Source organism: Mobula birostris, chromosome 19 (genome assembly GCF_030028105.1).
Source record: "Mobula birostris isolate sMobBir1 chromosome 19, sMobBir1.hap1, whole genome shotgun sequence".
In the NCBI taxonomy this organism is placed as follows: Eukaryota; Metazoa; Chordata; class Chondrichthyes; order Myliobatiformes; family Myliobatidae; genus Mobula; species Mobula birostris.
The window spans coordinates 69,920,337-69,940,791 of NC_092388.1; the positions used below are offsets into that span (position 1 = coordinate 69,920,337).

Sequence of the window (20,455 nt, forward strand, 5' to 3'; positions counted from 1 at the left end):
TGAGAGAAAAGATGAAACTTGAAGGTAAGCTTCCCAACAATATCAAAGAGGATTATCAATTTTTTTAATATATGGATAAAGAGTAAAGAGAGGTGACAGTAGATATCAGACCACTGGAGAGGTCATATTGGTGGACAAGGAAATGGCAAATGAACTGAATAAGTATATTGCATCTGTCTTCAGTGTGGAAGACACTAGCTGTATGCTAGAATTTTGAGAGTGTCAAGGGTAGAAGTGAGTGCAGTTGCTATTACTAGGGAGAATGTGCTTGGAAACTGAAAGGTGTGAAGGAGATGAGTCACCTGGGCCAGACTGTGTACACCCAGGGTTCTGAAAGAGGTAGCTGAAGAGATTGTGGAGGCATTAGTAATAATCTTTCAAAAATCAAGATCCTGGAATGATTCCAGAGGATAGCAAAATTGCAAATGAAAGGAAGGCAGAAGAAAGAAAATTATAGGCCAGTTAGCCTGACCTCAGTGGTTGGGAAAATGATGAGTCGATTGTTAAGGATGTGGTTTCAGGGTACTTAGGAGGCACGTGGTATAATAGGCCAAAGTTATCATGGATTCCTGAAGGGAAAATCTTGCCTGACAAATTTGTTAGAATTCTTTGAAGAAATATCAAGCAGCAGAGACAAAGGAGAATCAGTGGATGTTGTGTACTTGGATTTTCAGAAAGCATTTGACATGGTGGCACACGAGACTGCTTAACAAGATATGAGTCCATGGCATTAATGGAAAGATACCATCATGGATAGAACACTGACTGATTGGCAAGTTCGAGAGTATCAGGGGGCAGAAGTGAGTGCATTTGCTAATACTAGGGAGAAAGTGCTTGGGAAGCTGAAAAGTCCAAGTCACCTAAACTAGGTGGGACTACAACCCTTCGTTCTGAAACAGGCAGTTGAAGAGATTGTGAAGACATTAGTAATGATCTTTCATTCATGGTTTCAGAAGACAGGAAAATTGCAAATGTCACTCCGAAGGGAGGGAGAAAAAAAGAAATTACAGGCCAGTGGCGTTGACTGTTAAGAATGAGGTCGCAGTACTTTAAGGTACTTGAGAAAATAGGCCAAAGTCAGCTTGGTTTCTTTAAAGGAAAACTTATCCTGACAAATCTGTTTGAATTCTTTCAGGAAACAACAAACAACATAAGACAAATGAGAAATGGTGGATGTTGTGTTCTTGGATTTTTAAGACTGCCTTTGACAAGGTGCTGCACATGAAGACTCTTAACATAAAAGCCAGTGGAATTGCAGGAAAGAAACTAGCATAGATAGGGGGATTGGCTGATTGACAGGAGGCAAAGAGTGGGACTAAAGGGAGCCTTTTCTGGTTGGCTGCCAATGACTACTGGTGTTCCACAGTGGTCAGCACTGGAACTGCTTCTTTTTACATATGACGATGATTTGGGTGATGGAATTGATGGCTCTGTGGCCAAGTTTGAAAACAATACAAAGATAGGTAGGGGGAGGAAGTGTTGAGGAAACAGAGGCTGTAAAAGGACTTATCCCCTGCTCTACTTGCTTTATAATTATGACGTGTGGCGAAGCACTGCTCCAATGCAATATTCAAATTTGCTGATACCACCTATTTCTATTCCTTCTATTTTCAGGTATTTACTGAATGATGCCATAACCTCTCAATGTCAGCAAGACCAAGAAACTGATTACAGACCTCAGGAGGTCAATGAGACAGATCTCATTGGAGAGTTTAGCAACTTTAAATTCCAAGGTGTTATTTCAGAGGACTTGCCCTGAGCCAGCACGCAAGTGCTATTATGAAGAAAGCACAGCAGCACCTCTACTTCCTTAGGAGTTTGTGAAGATTTGGCATGACATTTAAAACTTGACTAATTTCTATAGATGTGTAGTGGACAGTATATTGACTGGCTACATCACAATCTGGTATGGAAACACCAATGCCTTTGAATGGAAAATCCCACAAAAATTAGCAGAAATGCCACAGTCCAACATGGGTAAAGTCCTCCCCACCATTGAACACATCTCGCAGGAAAGCAGCATCCATCATAAGGGACCCCCACAACCGAGGACAGGCTTCTTCCTGATGGCAGGAATGAGAAGAGAAGGTACAAGAGTCTCAGGATTCACACCACCAGGTTCAGGATCAGTTACTGCTCCTCAACCTTTAGCCTCTTGAATCAAAGGGGATAACTTCACTCAATTTCACTTGCCCCATCACTGGAATGTTCCCACAACCAATGGCCCCCCTTTCAAAGATTCTTCATCTTATGTTTTGATATGGCTTATTTATTGTTTCTTCTTGTTGCATTTGAACAGTTTGTTTCTTCCTGCACTTTGGCTGAATGTCCCAGTTAGGCAGTCTTTCATTGATTCTGATAAAAGTTATTATTTTAGTAATTTGAGCGTACCCACAGGAAGATGAATCTCAAGGTTATATAAGGGAACATATATGTACTTTGATAATAAAATTTACTTGGAACTTAGAACAAGAGGAAATGCATTGAAACCTACCAAATGTTGGAAGGCCTAAATAGAGTGGATGTAGAGAGGATGTTTCCAATGGGGAAGAGTCTAGGACCAGAGGACATACCCTCAGAATAGAGGGACATCCATTTAGAACAGAGATGAGGAATTTGGCCTGGTCATTGGGTATATTTAAGGCAGAGGTTGATCCCTTTGGTACAGGGAAGATGGTTAATTTGAAGCATGTGGGGACAGCAGTCTGGAGAGTGAAGTGTTGAAGATGCCAGTGAAGACAGTAAGCTGGCGTGCACACTCCCCGAGTACAGTACTCAGCCTGGGATCTTGTCTGACCTGGCCACCTTATGGGAGGGGGGCTGACTCGGCAGAGCCCTCCTTGTATCTGCTGCTGTCACACGCAAGGGCTGCTCACCTGGGTGGAGCTATACTGCACGGCTGGCATGGCGCTGCATGCTTCGAAGCATGCATAAAAGCCGTTAGAGCTTCAAGGGAGGGAGGCATCACTGGTACAGTTTCCGCTGCTTTCCTCTGCGTAGTCAGTAATGCATAAAATGGTAAATAGGTTACTTTAGAGTAAAATACTAGAGGCTTGAGAATACAAAATCTATTTTTAAAAAGCACCATAGAATAGTGTATACATGAATCTTCATAATGTGAATTCTAGTTAGAGCACAGAATCAAATTAATAAAACAAACTATAAGGCCAGTAGAAATTCAGTTACAGATTAGAAATGTAATTTAGGAATTAAGGATTTTAAGAATGGGATGTACAATTTTAATTGCATTGCCTAAAATTACATTAGCATTTTTGGCTGTCCCAAAGCACCCTAGAAGTTACAAAGTCAGGCAACAATTTGAGACAGGCAGTTAACATTATAGGTTGATCACTATCTGAAGTTTTCAACAGGAAACTTACACTTCTCTTTGTAAAATCTCAAGACCATTTCGAACATTTTTGTTATTTCAGATTTCTACTATCTGGAAAATTACTTTTGAAAAAACAATTAACTTATTTCAGCTACAATATCTGTGCTAGGCTATGAAACTCCACCATCAACGCCAAAGCAAGAATTTCCAATCCTATTCTTAAAATAACTAACTAATTGAACCATGTATTTTGGCAATTGTTACAAATGAAGAATGCATCTCACTACAGCCAGAATTTTCTTTTGAAGTCAAATTTCCAGTAAATCAACTAGTAGCAATTAGTTTGAATCCTGAGTCTATACCAGCACTCCTGCTCTTGCCCCCACCCCCTTACAAAGTGAAGCATGCCACAAAGCAAGGCAGATCTCCAAAAACCCTGGAATGCTGAGAACAAAAGCTGACAACCAACAGCAAAAGAACTCTTCAACAGGCTGCCTCGTCCCCCAGCTGACAGATAGGCCTGCTACTAAAAAAGCTCCATAAAAGGGAAACAGTTAAAAATTCCAAGAAGGTAAAAAGAACGTGTAGAAGTATTTACTGAGCCCTACAACTGAACGCTAGATAAGCATTAAAAAATTTGAATTCAGTGGGAATTATTTGCGTTCCCCTCAAAAAACAATGGTCGAAACTATTTAAAAACCACAGGAACAATTAAGAGCTCAGAATCTTAAAAGGCTGTAAGTGGAGACTCTTTGCGTGCAGCTCTGATGGCAATCAAATATTCCTAACCGTGTCATGAATGCAGTTCCCAGTTAAGAAAAAGGAGGTGCAGAAGGCATGCTGGGATGCAGGAACGATTGAAACACAGTGCCTTTAGACCCCCACTCCCAACTAGTCTGGAAAATAAAATTGAAGACCTAGCAATATTGCAGTACCACAGGGATGTCAGGGAGTGTTGAATGCTTCACAGAAACACAACCCATTTTGGAGGCAATGCTGCAGCCTGAGGGGTTCACCGTTCACCACAAAGACTGAACAGCTGAACCTTCAAAATTAGAAGTGGAGTCTACAATGGATTAATTCATTCTGCTGCACAAACATGGCGGTTGTGTCTATTCTGCTCACCCGACCTGGAACATCTACCTGTCATAGCTGTCAAGTGACATCCATTTTATCTGCCAAGTTTTCCATCATCATCCTGGTAGTGGTGTACACTGCACCTCTGTCCAACTTCAGGCAGGAACCGGAGGATCTGAGCACTGTGATCAGTAGTCACAAAACAGTACACATGATGCCTCCCCTATCATTGCAGTGCATTTCAATCAGGCCCGCTTGAAGAATTCTCGAAACAACTATCACCAACATACCACATGTGGAACCAGAGGAGCCTACACGCTTGACCACTGTTTTACCACAATCAACAACACTTACCATGCCATCCTTCACCCACACTTTGTGAAGTTCAATCACCTAGCTGCACTTCTATTTCTGGTGTACATAAAGACTACGCACCAGTGGCAAAGACCAAGAGGTGTGATCATGAGAGGCAGAGGAGCACTTAAGGGACTGCTTTGAGCCAGTGAACTAGTCAATATTCAGGGATTCATCTTCAAATCTGAAATAATATGCCATACTTCAAGACCTGTGTGGGTGGATGTGTGCCTTTGTGAACATACCCAAACCAAAAGCTGTGGATGATTCATAGTCTGCAGAGGGCTTGATCTCAAAGTTCAAAGTATAATTATCAGATTACATACATGTCATCACATACAACCCTGCGATTCTTTTTCTGTGGGCATACCTAGCAAATCTATAGAACAGAAACTATGCTGTAAACAAATTGTGCAAAAGCAGATACAAATAGCAATAACAAGACTGCTTAAGCAGATCAGTTATCCTTTTTTGTTCAAGAGTCTGATGGTTGAGGGGTAGTAACTGTTCTTGAACCTAGCGGTGTGAGTCCTGAGGCACCTGTACCTTCTACCTGATGCCAGCAGCAAGAAAGAGCATGATCTGGTGGTGAGGATCTCGGATGATGGATGCTTCTTTTCTACAGTACAGACCACAGACGATCATTTTAAAGAGCAAAGAAACAATTCCGACTGATGATAGAGACTGAATTAAGAGGATTCTTGTCAGCTCTGCCAGGGTTTGCAGAATATTACTTCTTATAAGGCAAAATCTAATATGAATGGGTGTGATGCTTCGATCCCAGATAAGCTCAATGCCTTTTATGCATGTATTGAAAGGCAGAATAAAACTACACCTGTGTGAATCCCTCTAACATCTGGTGATTCTGATGTCTATCTTGGAGACTGACTGCAAAATATCTTTCAGAGGGAGAGCCCTGGTGATTTATCTGGGTAGGGTACTGAAAACCTGCACCAACTTGTGGGAGTGTGCAAGAACATCTTCAATCTCACTGCTGCAGTTGGAGGATCCTACCTGCTTTAAAAGGGCAACAATCATATTCGTGCCCAAGCAGAGTAGCATGAACTGCCTTAACCATTGTCCAGTTGTGTGATGAAGTACTTTGAGAGTTTGCCCACGAACAGAATCAATTCCTCTCTAACTGCTGGAGTCAGTTATCAAGGATGTGATAACAGCACATTTGGAAAGCGGTGAAATCATCGGACAAAGTCAGCATGGATTTGTGAAAGGAAAATCATGTCTGACGAATCTCATAGAATTTTTTGAGGATGTAACTAGTAGAGTGGATAGGGGAGAACCAGTGGATGTGGTATATTTGGATTTTCAGAAGGCTTTTGACAAGGTCCCACACAGGAGATTAGTATGCAAACTTAAAGCACACGGTATTGGGGGTAAGGTATTGGTGTGGGTGGAGAGTTGGTTAGCAGACAGGAAGCAAAGAGTGGGAATAAACGGGACCTTTTCAGAATGGCAGGCGGTGACTAGTGGGGTACCGCAAGGCTCAGTGCTGGGACCCCAGTTGTTTACAATATATATTAATGACTTGGATGACGGAATTAAATGCAGCATCTCCAAGTTTGCGGATGACACGAAGCTGGGTGGCAGTGTTAGCTGTGAGGAGGATGCTAAGAGGATGCAGGGTGACTTGGATAGGTTGGGTGAGTGGGCAAATTCATGGCAGATGCAATTTAATGTGGATAAATGTGAAGTTATCCACTTTGGTGGCAAAAATAGGAAAACAGATTATTATCTGAATGGTGGCCGATTAGGAAAAGGGGAGGTGCAACGAGACCTGGGTGTCATTAGACACCATTGAAAGTGGGCATGCAGGTACAGCAGGCGGTGAAAAAGGTGAATGGTATGCTGGCATTTATAGCGAGAGGATTTGAGTACAGGAGCAGGGAGGTACTACTGCAGTTGTACAAGGCCTTGGTGAGATCACACCTGGAGTATTGTGTGCAGCTTTGGTCCCCTAATCTGAGGAAAGACATCCTTGCCATAGAGGGAGTACAGAGAAGGTTCACCAGATTGATTCCTGGGATGGCAGGACTTTCATATGAAGAAAGACTGGATGAACTGGGCTTGTACTCGTTGGAATTTAGAAGATTGAGGGGGGATCTGATTGAAACGTATAAGATCCTAAAGGGATTGGACAGGCTAGATGCAGGAAGATTGTTCCCGATGTTGGGGAAGTCCAGAACGAGGGGTCACAGTTTGAGGATAGAGGGGAAGCCTTTTAGGACCGAGATTAGGAAAAACTTCTTCACACAGAAAGTGGTGAATCTGTGGAATTCTCTGCCACAGGAAACAGTTGAGGCCAGTTCATTGGCTATATTTAAGAGGGAGTTAGATATGGCCCTTGTGGCTACGGGGGTCAGGGGGTATGGAGGGAAGGCTGGGACGGTGTTCTGAGTTGGATGATCAGCCATGATCATAATAAATGGCGGTGCAGGCTCGAAGGGCCGAATGGCCTACTCCTGCACCTATTTTCTATGTTTCTAAGCAAGGACCTGGACCCACTACAATTTACTTATCACAATAGGTCTGGTCTAAAACACTGGCCCTCCACTCTGCTTTGTACCACCCAGACAACAGCAATACCAACGTCAGGCTGGTTACTGATTACAGCTCAGTGGTCAACATACCTCAGTTCTAATCAACAAGCTCCAAAATCTGGACTTCGGTTCTTCCCTCAACAACTGGATCCTTAGTCCTCGTGAGGCCACAGTCAGTGCAGATCAGAAATAGCATCTCCTCACTGACAATCAACACTGGCGCACTTAAAGGACGGGTGTTGCGCTCTACACCGACGACTGTGAGACTAGTCACAGCTCAAACACCATTTACAAATTTGCCAATGGCACTGCTATTGTTGGCGGAATTTTAGATGGTGACGAGGCAGCATACAGGAGTGGGAAAGATCAGCTGGATGGTGTCACAATAACCACCCTGCACTCTGTCAGTAAGACCAAGACCGTGGACTTCAAAAGAAAGTTAAGGAAACACCCCCGCACACACACTGAAAGGGATCTGCGGTGGAAAGAGTGAGCAGTTTGAGCTTCTCTGAAAATCTATCCTGAGCACAATATGTAGATGCAGTTACAAAGACGATATGACAGCGACTGTAACTCAGGAGTTTGAGGAGAATTAGTACGTTACTAAAGACTCGCACACTTCTACAGCTGTGCCACGCAGTGTATTCTAACAGGCTGCATCATCGTTTGGTTTGGAAGGACCACTGCACAGGATCAGAAAGAGCAGCAGGAAGCTGCAAACCCCGCCAGCTCCATCATGGGCACGAGCCTCCCCAGCATCCAGGACATCAAAAGGAGATGCCTCAAAAAGTTGGTACCCATCACCCAGGACATGCCCTCTTCTCGACTCCACCAATGAGATGGTGGCACAGGAGCCTGAAGGGAATCGGAGGCTCATGAGCCAGTCCTCACTGGAGGAATCGGAGGCAGAAAGAGTCAGCAATTTTAAATTCTTCAGTGCTATCATTTCAGGGGATCTGTTTTGGGCCCAGTGCAGAACTGCACTTACAAAGAAAGCATGGCAGTGCCTCTACCTTAGAAGTTTGTGACGATTCGCCAGGACATTGAAACTTCAACAAACTTCTATAGGTGTGTTAACACAGCAGTCCCCAACTACTAAGCCACGAAGCATGTGCTACCAGGCTGCGAGGAAACGATATGATTTGGCAATATGAGTCAGCTGCTCCTTTTCCCATGCTCTGTCACGCACTGTTGAACTTGAACGCACGCAAGGTCATTACCCGCGCGTCATCCATGTCAGCACGGGAAGATCAACTCCTTGAGCTTGCATATGACGGGCTGAAAAGTATGTTTGACATAACATCTCTGCCAGCATTCTGGATCAAAGTCAAGGCTAAATATCCTGAGATAGCCACAAAAGCAGTGAAAATGTTGCTTCCATTTCCAACATCATATCTCTGCGAAGCGGAGTTTTCTGCAATGAATGCAACGAAAACTAAATTGTGGAATAGACTGGACATAAGGAACCCCCTTCGAGTATCGCTGTCTCCCGTCACCCCTCGATGGCACCGTCTTGTTGCAGGGAAACAAGCCCGGGGCTCCCACTGATTCAGCGACATTGGTGTGTTGCAATGATTTTATATGTTCATACGGGGAAAATATGTGCTGTGTGTTTAATATCCAAACGTTACTTAAAATGTTAAGATGATATTGACTTATAAATAACTTATGTAACCATATAACAATTACAGCGCAGAAACAGGCGATCTCGGCCCTTCTAGTCCGTGCCGAACTCTTACTCTCACCTAGTCCCACCGACCTGCACTCAGCCCATAACCCTCTATTCCTTTCCTGTCCATAGAGCTATCCCATTTTTCTAAATGATAATATCGAACCTGCCTCTACCACTTCTACTGGAAGTCGTTCAACACTTACTTCAAGCTCCTCTGTCCTCCCCTGATAATTGACTTATCACTATATTCATGCGAGGAAAATATGTGCTGATTAAATTCATTAGATAAACCCTTTTAGAAACGAAATTGAGTGTATTAGCCACTTATCACCTATATTCCAGTCATGATTACCAACCCCCCCCCGAACAGAATCGCCAAAAATGATTTGTAGAAAAAAAATCAGCATGTACACACATGCGCACTGGTGCCCCCGCAAGGTTTCATGGTCATTGTAGTCTTTTTTGGGGTAAACACAAAGTATTTGACTGCTACTCTTGTCCGTTGGCAACACCCCCCCCCCCCCGCCAGCCGGTCTGCAAGAATACTGTCAATAATAAACTGGTCCGTGTTGCAAAAAAAGTTGGGGACCCCTGTGTTAACAGTATACTGATTGGTTGCATCATAGCCTGATATGGAAACTCCAATGGCCTTGAATGGAAAATGGTAGTGGAAATGACCCAATTCATCACAGGTAATGCCCTACAAGGAGCACTGTCATACAAAAGCAGCATCCACCCAGGTCATGCTCACTTCCTGTCGCTGCCATTGAGAAAAATACAGAAGCCTCAGGACTCTCACCACCAGGTTCAGGAACAGTTATTACCCTTCAACCAGCAGGCTCTTGAACCAGGAGATAACTTTAATTGCCTCATCACTGAATTGCTCCCACAACCTATCGACTCACTTCAAGGATTCTTCCATCTCATGTTCCCAATATTTTATTTTATTTTGTATTTGCATAGTTGTCATCTTTTGTACTTTGGTTGTTAGTCCATCCTGTTGGGGACGGTCTTTCATTGATTACAGTTCTCAGACTTATTATGTTCACAAGAAAATTGATCTCATGACGACATTATACTTTAATAATAAATTTACTTTGTACTCTTGTACATAACATTTTAGGAACAGCTTCCGCCCCTCTGCCGTCAGTTTTCAATAAACCCATGTACACTACTTCACTACTTTTTTGCTTTTCCCACTATTTAAATTTTTTTTAAAAACAGCTTTGTTTCTTTTATTATGTATTGCACTGTACTGCTGCCGCAAAACAGATTTCAAGACACATGCCAGGAATATTAAACTTGATTGTGATTCTGATTCTTTGGTCCAAAATTTACTGTCACCACAGACCAGAAATGGCAAGATTTAGAATTCTGTACAAGTTAAACCGGTACAAAAATAAATCCCAGTCACAATTGACCGATGTTTTAGTTAATCAACTTACAGTACTTTTAGTAACTGAAGCACTTCTGTGAAAATTCAGATGTATTACATTCAAAATGCTTTAGTTATAAAATAATGACTAAAGCTACTAATAAGAACAAAATGTTTTCAATGCAAAATCCTGTGTCAGTCAAAACTACTTTATATTCCATATCCCCAGCCACTTTCAAATCCAATTGTATGCAAGACCAATGTATACTGCCCTGAACAATACTTACTCACTGAGTAGGTAGCAAATTAGCAGAAAACATTCAACTTGCCATTTACCATAAGATACAAGCCCTCCAGAAATCCAAGTTTGGGGGGAAAAGGAATGCTGGCCCAAGTCACTGCAACGTGGCTAGCCCGGAAGTACTTCAGCACAAATTTGCCAAAACAAAACTATGCCAGAACCCTGTGATCGATCTCTCAGCTGAAACAAAAGTGAATACATATTCTAAAACCACCTTCAGCAGAAAAGCATTTTGTTTCAAATCAACAAGGTTTGATTAAAAAGTTAGTAAAGGACCCTGGACACAACAAGGCACAAGAAATCATGAATTAGAAAGGAGAAAAATCATCCAGTTTTCCATGGCAAGTTTTACATTTTACAGAAATTCTTGACAGTACGCACTTACCACAAAAGTATGAACCAAAAAAAACATAGCATACTTAACAAGCCACATCAAATAGGAATACAGACAGATATTAGAAAATATATTCTGCGTGTTTTCCCCTCTCTGCTTTGAAAATTAACTCAATGATCTTAGCAGCAATGATTGCTAGTCCTGTTCTAAAAATACAATCTAAACAGGTTTTTAAAAGCATGTCGCACCTATTTCCTCTCCGAATGCCAACTAAAACACTCCAGTCCTCCACGGTGCAACATAACACAGTATGATATTCAAGAGTAACTGAAGTTACACAAGTATCAGGAAAGCAATCCACAAAATTTAAATAAACCCTCAACACATTTTGTAATTTTCCAAATGTTAAATATTTTCAAGGAACCTAAGTGATGCAAACACAAAATGTAAAATAGCAAGTTACCATTAAAGGTGTCACCAAGCTAATAGAATAATGAACTTAGATCAAAAAACCTTCGGCCTTGAGGTCAACTAAAATCAAACTGGGCAGAGATGCCCTGACAGATGTGCGGGATGTAAAATTATGCCAATAATACTATTTTAGATCAAGGTATTGTAATTAAGAAAATTACAAATATACCTTGGTGAATTTTGTAGTGATGGTCATAATTAAGTCAATTAAACATACTGAATCCATTTTCTAACTTCCCTTAAGGTATTTGCAGGGCACTCAGACCAGGTAAGAAATATTACAATGACTACAAACTACCCACATCCTTGAAGCCCCTATAGTGATTAGAATGTGGTATTAAAACCATTTAGGTCCAAACAATGTGCATTACTCTGCACTGTTATGTCATTACTCCTCCACACATATGGAATTCATCTTACAAACTTCAAAGGACCAGCAGTCTCTGTACACCTCACTGCAAGCGCACAACACTACATTCCTTCCAGTGTGCCATACTGATTGGATTTCCAGAACCACAACTTTAAAGGCAGTCTTCCACTGGTATTGGCACAAGTTAAACATTCTCTGAAATAAAGTAGGCATTGTAAAAAGATCAATTTTACAGCCTTAAAAAAAAGCAAAGCAGGAAGCCATTACGAAAATGAACTATGAAAGCAGTCTGGATTAACTTGAAATCAGTTCAAACGACACTAGCATGACAACTTAGACGACTGAATTCTGAAAATCAAACTGAAGTTGATCTTTAAAAATAAAGCTTGACAAAATTAATACCAAGATGACAAGATTATCAGTGAGACAGTCTGCATTTTATTAGTTCACCATGATCCCATCCCAACTGCTTACAAAATAATTATCCAGGGCTGAATTCAACTTTGAAACAGTTAATTCCCATGCACAAAGGTTTTCTTCACGATTACAAAAAATAGTGGTAAAAGTTTCAGCATGCAAAGAAACTCTGAGCCACAAAAACCATGGATTTCAGCAAGACCTTTGACCAGTTTCACAAAACAAGATGTTCAAGAGCAGAAGCCCATGAATTCAATGGGAGTGTGGAAAACTGGATCCAAAAATTAGCTCAAGCCAGGAAGCTTTTAACATTTTTGTTGGGGTTGTAAGGGGCTCAGTACTCACAGTCCATTGTTTCCCACAGTATACATTATGATTTAACTCTTAAACAGAGGAGCATAATCATGGACATTTTCAGATGATGCAAACCAGAAGACATAGGACCAAATACAGGCCATTCAGCCCATCAGGGCTCTCCGTCATGGCCGATATATTATTGCTCTCAACCCCATTGTCCTGCCTTTTCCCCATAACCTTTGATATTCCTACTAATTAAGAGCCTAACCAACCTCCATTTTAAATATACCCAATGTATTGGCCTCCAAAGACATTTTTAACAATGAATTCCAGATTCATCAACCTCTTGGCAAAAAAAACACCTCATTTCTTTTCCAAATGGACACCCTTCTTTTCTGAGGCTGTCCCCTCTGGTCCTGGACTCCCCAACTGTAAGAAACATCATTTTCACATCCACTCTAGGCCTTTCAATATTCAATAGGCTTCAATGAGATTCCTCTCATTCTTCTAAACTTCAAATACAGGCCCAGAGTTAAACACTCCTCATACATTCACAAAATGCTAGAGGAACTCAGCAGGCCAGGCAGCATCTACAGTCCTGCTGAAGGGTCTCGGTCTGAAACGTTGACTGCACTCCCCCCCCCCACCCCCACAGATGCTGCCTGGTCTGCTGAGTTCCTCCAGCATTTTGTGTTGCTCAGATTTCCAGCATCTGCAGATTCTCTCTTATTTGTGACTCCTCATACATTAAACCTTTCATTCCCAGGATCATTCTCATGTACCTATTCTGGACCACTACCCTTCTCCGTGGATTGTCACCTTGTCATGGTGGAGAAGCTTGTGTGGTCCTGTGATCCCGAGAGCGATGCCGTCTGGAGCTATGCTCCTGGTAGGGTCACCCATGGCGGTAAGGTCGAGGGTGAGGTCCCTGACAAAGAACAGTCCAACCAAGACCTCAACGGTGGAACAGGCGGACGAAGTTACTTCGAACTCAACGGCTGTGAAGGCAGATGAAGGCTGCAACAAATCCATCAGCTCCAATCGTCGTGGTTTCCATGCCATTGGAATCAGTTGGTTGATTTGTGAAGTATCGTGTGCTTCTTGGAGTGCAACATCAAGTATACGTTAAACAAATATGCGCACAGGCGTCTTCACTCTGTGGGCCACTTCAGAACGAAGACCATCATCCTCGACCGAGGAATAGCCACGACAATACCTACTACTTTCTAAATGTAAAGACTCAGACATCAGACTTCCTTTAAATCTTCCCTTTCACACCTTAAAAAAAACTACCCTTTCTATGCCCCTGACATACAGCTCTACAAAGTCACCCCTCAGCCTTCTTTCCTCCAGTGAACACTTAATCTACCCAATTCGCCCTCCAGTCCCAGCAACAATATAATCCGCGCCTTCAGCTTAATCACATCCTTCGCATATGACAACCAGAAATACACACAATACACTAAGTACAGCCAACCAACATTTTGTACAGGTGTAACATGGCATCCTAACTCTTGTACTCAATGCCACATTTCATATGTTTCCTTCATTGGCATATGTAACCATGTTCAGATTGGAGAAGCTAGAACTATTTACTTTGAAACGTATTTTATTTTTGAGCGGAGAATTAATTGAGCATTATAAAATTATGAGGGGCTTGGCCAAGAAGGGCCCAGTTTCACCAGCAAAGGAACAGGCTCAATGGCTTCTGTCACAAACATTATGCAACCTTCATATAGCAAAATATTCCTGTATGCTTGAGACATTCAGTTCAAGGCACCCTACCAAGGCCACTTTTTCAGATATTGAAAGGGTGTATGCTTGCAAATAGTATGTTTGTATCAATTTTGACTCACTTCAAAATATTTCACAGAGCTATATTAACTACATATTCTGCTCTGTATTTCTGGCAGATGCCATCAACCTACTTTTTGTTTACAGGCATAAAGATAACTAGGCTGGAAACTATTTACATTTCATTACCTCAAAAGAGTGTTGCATTTAAATACATTACCAGGGCCATATGAAGTATCCGCCATATCATCTCACTACAATATACCTTGGCCAATCATTCCCGAAGTTTCGTAGCATAAAACCTAAAGCACACACAAGCCATTCCAAGTCTTCTATCACCTGTTTATTTAGCTTCCGCTCAACTGCATCTCAGCAGTTTATTTCAATTATTACATGTTCCAATGAGGTCCATTTTTGCAGAGAAAGATTTGACCAAATTGCAGACACTAAGTCTGGTACTAACCAGGATTACATATGAATGTCCACCTATCAATCCACCAAAAATCAGTCTCCTTTACTGAAAATGTGAGAACATTTTGGCTTTAAAGTATTTACAAATCTGAATTTCTTTTAAAATAGTGAACAGTAGAAAGAAATAGTATCATCTCAGAACAGACAGATGAATAACTCATATCTAATGAAATTTGAATCAATTTGCAAACAAAACCAATCCTTTCACCAACCAAAGCTTACTGGTAACATTTCACATCTTGGTTTATGTTTAAAGTTTCAAGCTTCTTTGTTTATGCCTTTAAGAAAACAAGACGTGCAGTTACATATGGTCAAATATGGCTGTCAAGTAGCATGCAACAGCAAATGATATTAAAGGCCAGCAATCTTGGCTGAAGGAATGTTTCCTTTGAACAAACAATCTGCAACTATTAGGAACACTCAGAGTTGAAGGAATTCAGATTAGGCAGAATTCAATAAGGAAATAGTGGAAATTTCAGCTCAAAATCCTTTATGTAAACAACCAGGTGTGCATTATGTCAAAAGGTACTTCACTCCTGTCAGTCTGGACTAGACATTAAAGTTCAAAACCCCACCAAGTTAAACAAAATACTCTGACCAAAGACTTTAAATGAATTCCATATTTTCAAGCCCAATGTTTTTATCAACATTGACAACATGGCATAACTGAGCAGTTCAGCTAAATGAAGTTAGAATTTGTGTCTACCAGGCACCATTGTGAAATCTTAGCCACAATGAAAATTGTCCAGCTTGATGTAGACATTAAGTAGTAAAAGAATGAAAAACAAATTACCTACCTGGCAACAAATTATCTAAAGGTGACTACATTCGTAAAAATCACTGACATTATTAACAAGTAAGTCAAACTCTTTAGCAGAGTTGTTTGTTCTCCAGGTTATTTTTGACAGAACCACCTAACTTTTGCTACAAGAATGCAACAAGAACAAAAATGGCTTTTTACTCTCTCAACTGCCATATTTCAAATTTTTATATAATGTATAAATAATATCTATGTTATAAGTAATAAAATTAGATTTCAAACTGTACAAAATACCTGTGCAGTATCACACTAGACAGAGATAATTCAAGTTACACAAAACAGTAATGTGCTTTCAATTCACACAACTCTGATGTGACATTGCACTAGATTCAAGTAACCTTCATGATGGTGAAACTACACTGATTTTCTTTTTAAATACTTTCTCTAGAAATTCACATTCAATTGGGAGAATTAAGACAAAACAAGCAATGAGGGTTAAAATGAAAACTTAGCTCCAAGAGTTGCAAGTTTTGTTCATCTAGTTTCCAGAAATACATTTGTACTCTCCAACCACATCCCAAACTTAAACATGTTAAAATGTGTTGCTCCAACAAAATTAATTTAAACTAAATGAAAATCAACTTTCAGCCAATTTAACACAGACCTACATCACTCCTTTACAGTAAAGCAGTATTTTCAAAAACTATGTCTGGGCAATGCACCACAGAATATAGAGTGCCTAATATTCATTCAATAATGAATCCCTCAATTAGTGAGGTATGAGCACAATTTGCAACTATGCAAATATAAATAATAGCACAAACAAAAACTAAGAGATATTTGGAAGATCGGAAACATCTGTTTAATGAACTGTTTATAATTGAACCATATAAAATTATGCCATGAACCACAGTCAAAACTAAAACCTTTAATTATGATCACAGAAAATATAAGGGGTTGCAAGAATGTTAAAAATAAGCCTTTTAGATTTTAAAATTTGTGGTTACATTTTTGAGGCAACAGGTAAATATCATAACAAATTTCATCAAAAATTTCACAAAGAAAACCATCAAGCCCAACAACTCCACATTTCAACAGTTATAAATCAAATGTGTTCACATTAAAGTTACATATTTTGGAGCAGAATGCGCTGAAATATATACTACTTCCTTATTCAAAATATATCCTTGCTTTCCCAACCATTCTTAAAACTAATGAAACTTCTTAAATATGTAAATTAAAACAAATTCAAACTCAGATTCTTACATACACATTTCCCCAAGGAATTAAATCAGTTTCCTCCAACTAAACTTGGACAAGAAATTTTTTTCACCTCTGACATACGAAATTAATTCACAAGAAAACATTAAGGAACTTCAAGAGAAAATGGCACAAACTTTTAAAATTTATTTCTGTCCAAATGAACTCAGGCATGGATCTTAAACCAAGCATTTTACATTGCACCTGAAGCTACCTTCAATAACAAAAACTCCTTTAAAATGCAAACTCCAGGTTAATGAGCAAGTTTCATTTTGCCCCACTGCAATTTAAATCACACACTTCCCCGTCCAGCTCCAAGCCAAAAAGTAAATCCATGCCACAACCTGCGCCCTTCCTGGGTAAGGCCAGATCGTGGGTAATTCTCTAATACACTTCACGGTTCGGTTAATGGTTACTCGCAGACTGGGAACGCCGAGGAAGAACTGAACAGAAACAAATCCATTCCACTTAAAAGGACATGTAAATATTGTATTAACAGCGTACAAAATTATCAGCCTACTCTTTGAACGATGACACTACTTAAAACTATACATTAAAAAATTCTCTGTTTGGTTATAATTTGAAACTATTTCTTCCACCAGCAGGATTTTCCTTAAGGGGCGGGACAATACCTATCCCTTTTCTTTCCACAGCATATATATGCCGACATGCCGGAGCAGGTGCGCCACAACTCCTCGGCAATGTGTATTTAAATTACTTGCAACCCAACCCAAAAAAAACATAACCAGGTCCTCTAAAACCGCACCTAGCGCTCGTCACCTCATCGTACCCTTACACAGGATCACACCTCCTGCACCCCGGCCAGATGAATATAGACTGCCAAGGGACAAATAAACAACCCACACATACACTGTCGTTTCCAGTAAGGACCCCGGCCAAGTGAGTGTCTGGTCCAATACCCTCAACACCCAGCGCCAGGTAAACACCCAGTGCCCTTCTTCAACCCCTCCCTCCGTAAACACCTTGTCCCCCATTCCCGTAAGTACCCACTTTTCTTCTTCCCCCCACACACCCTCCGATAAATAGCCCTTCTTCCTTCCTCCCGCTCCGGACGGCCGGTTTCCCGACTTCCCCGACGCCGAGAGCGACCCGGTGCCTTCGCCCATGCCCCGCGGGAGGAACTGGAGCGGCCGTCCGTCTTGAGGCCGCACCTCCCGGGTTCAGCCTTACTCCTGGTCATCACACTCTGGGCGCCCGGGGCCGGCAACAACGACGAAACCTGGCCTCTGCGCGGGGGCCTAGATAGGGGTTTTCCCCCAGCCATGCGACTGCCGATCAGCGGCACCCAGCCTCACCGTACGACGTGAATCCAGCCGCTCCCTCTCCGCCAGCCTCTGCCACCGACACCCACACCAACCAAAATGGCGACCGGCAGGAGCGCTGCTTTTAAAGGGACGACTGCACGGTCGTGCGCCTCCGCAGCGACAAGTAGTGCCAGCGCTAAACCAATAGCTCAAAGAAGGGGGTTTTGGGCAACTGCACGGATGAAGAAACTTGACCTATAGCTATTGATTCCCAGAACAGTCAGATCAGAGAATATAAAATGGAACATTATATTTCATTTTAATCAGAGACAGAATTATGTTCTGCGTCAGGAATCTATCATTCCCACTCTACTTCTTTTTGCCCTCCCCTCCCCCGGTAACTCTGTTCCCGGGTCGGGGGTAGCGGCTGAATGCGGGGCGCGGGGCGCGGTGCTGCGGCCTCCCACCGAGCGCTGAAATGCCGGTAACAGCTCGCGAAGTGGCTGGCGAGGTGCGCAAGTTGTAAACTCCAGCCTTGTGCAAAAGGGCGGTAGTCCTCGTCCTGTTTATATTCCCCGTCCGCATCTCAGCCTCCATTTTTCGCACTGTCTTGCTTTCAATTTATTTATTCATTTTTACAGTTTTTGCACAAGTTTGTTACTAGATCGAGAGGTTTTTTGTACTTAGTTTAAAAGTATACTCCGAACTTCAAAGAGTTCGCTTTGCAACACAAAAGACGGCAAGTATTGCGGAGTTACGGTAAACAAAACTACTCAGTGCATTCCTTGCACTTTAGGCAATTTTAAGTTTTGTTATATGCATCGTTAATCGGTTTCGTTCATTTTTTTTTAATGCTCCAACTATTTTCAAATCCTTTGTACGTGAGAAAGAATTCCTTGCTGGAGGAAATTTGCGGAAATACTCGCTTAAAGGCTTCGGTTACAACCTCTCACACAAAGGAAAACACGAGAGCGTGCGTGGAGCATTGTTGCTGGCGTTCAAATACCTTCCAAGTTACATTCTTACTACCGAAAACAAAAGTGATTTATTTTTAAATGGTGAAAAACAACATCCTGCTTTCGGACGATAAAAAGCCAAAAGTACTTGTGTCTCAATTTCTCTATTTGATAATGGCATAAATTCTACTTTAGCCCTCATGAAAACATCACACATTAAAACAACAATCTAAACAAAAAAAAACATGCGGATGCAGGATTCCGAAAGCAGAACAAATGCTCGAAGAATAACCTCTGGTAAACGAAACCTTCATCAGAACTAGGAGCTGGGATCAAAATTATTTCATATGGGAAATACTAGAGCAGGTTTTAGATTTTGATTTTTATATATTTGTGGCAACGTGTTGAAAATTTAATTTTATGCCACAAGAAGTTAATTAAAAGGTATATGAAGTTGAATAATAAATTTAAAATCTGTCTGACGTTGAGTGGCAGATTAACTTATTGAAAGAACAATGTCTCACGGGCAAGGCCAGCATTAATTGCCCTTGAGAAGGTGGGTGAGTGCCTTCATGAACTGCTGCAGACCTGGTGGAGGTCGTCTGTGCTGTTGGAGAGGGAATGCCACGGTTTAGACCTGGAACAAGTGAGGATGGAGCATATGCCAGAGCATGTATTTACTGTAACAACTGTTCCCTTGATAATTCGTAATTTAATGCAAATCCAACCTTCACAATTTTTCAAGAACTTGCAATTTTAAAGTAGAAATCTCTCTCGCAATGCTGAATTTCTGAAATAAGAACAGAAAGTATCAGAAATACTTTGCAGGTCAAGGAGCATCTATAGAGGGAGAAAATTGTCAGGTCAATATCCCTCCTTCAGAACACCCGGGTTCTCTCCCAACAGATGCTGTCTGACCTGCCGTGCCTTTATTTCAGGTTTCCAAGCAGTTTTCTTCTTGATGTTCAATTAGTGTTTGTTGAGTCGGTCCGATGAAATGACATAATAGGTGTTAGCCCGTGAGATTCCACGCTGTGGGAAATGACAAGTTGTGATCCAGGCTCTCAATCAGGGACACCTGCAGCATGTCACAGCCAATGACAATGAATCTCCTTGTGTTTGTTATGAAATGGATTGGCTGACAACCTATTCCATTCCTGAGTGTTGTACTGAGATCTTTTTGGAAGTTGTATTTAAATAATTACTTTTCTTCCCACCATCTTTCCCTCCTGTCAAGATTCTCTGCGGCTGCTGCCCTCCATCCAGATAATGGGAGAAGATTAGCAAGAGGTTACTGCCTTCTGACAACTATTTCTCAGTTTGAAGAGCTTGGACCTCTGTTGGCATCTCCAAGATGAGATAAATCAGACAAGGCACATTTCCCAAATCACCCAG

The 20,455-nt window shown here is 41.4% G+C and overlaps 1 protein-coding gene across 2 annotated transcripts in view; it reads right to left on the reverse strand.

The window, feature by feature from the left end:
- Positions 1-18,254, reverse strand: part of ctnnb1 (catenin (cadherin-associated protein), beta 1) — a 42,765-nt gene extending 24,511 nt beyond the window's left edge. For both annotated transcript variants that reach the window (XM_072283798.1, XM_072283797.1), the window contains exon 1: positions 18,156-18,254. The gene's annotated coding sequence lies outside the window, so the exon portion shown is untranslated. The remainder of the gene's footprint in view (positions 1-18,155) is intronic.
- Between the last annotated feature and the right edge of the window lie 2,201 nt (positions 18,255-20,455).